A 774-nucleotide genomic window follows, 5' to 3' on the forward strand; every position below is an offset into this window, starting at 1 on the left:
TTCTTTGGTACCATACTTTACCTAGAAGTTCTAACTTGAAAATTTTCTTTTTTCATCTATTAACTGCCTTCCATTTCTCTTTTGACAAATTTCTTATTTAATTAAATTGCGATTTACATAATTAAAGCTGTTTAATCGAACGATTCCGTAGCAATTTAAACATGATTATTGTTTAGGTCTTCTTTTTCTTATTTTATTTTATGCCAGTACTTGCGTTCACGTTCGATCACCAAAAAGGTTGTAATAACTGGCCAAAGTAAAAGATCAAATGAAATTAATAAATAGCCAGACAAAGGTTATTGAAAGCAAAATATAATGTTTTATCTGTATATTTACTTACCAATTTTGATAAATTGTAAACATTTTCTATACAAGTGCCATTCAATTTATATTTTTATAATTACAAATTAATAAAAATATAGCTGCATACCACTACTGTTATTATAGATTAATTTAAACACTAATGGTAATAATCTAAAATAGAGAAAATTGTTGTTACTGCAGTGAAATTTGTTTTATTGTAAAGAAAAGATTTATTGTAAGAGAAAAGATTCAAAGTTTTTTTTATTGTTTTGACAAGACATCATCGAGATATTATTATAATAATAACTAGTGGTCCGCCCCGGCTTCGCCCGTGGTACATGTTTACGTTTTCTCTACATAAGAACCATCCTCGTACTTCAAGGAATATAATAAAAAAAGAATTATCGAAATCGGTTCAGCCGTTCTCGAGTTATGCGCTTACCAACACATTTTGCGATTCTTTTTTATATA

This window comes from Colias eurytheme, chromosome 13 (assembly GCF_061535395.1).
Source record: "Colias eurytheme isolate Ceu_HAF_F1 chromosome 13, ilColEury1 Martin Lab GWU primary, whole genome shotgun sequence".
NCBI lineage: Eukaryota > Metazoa > Arthropoda > Insecta > Lepidoptera > Pieridae > Colias > Colias eurytheme.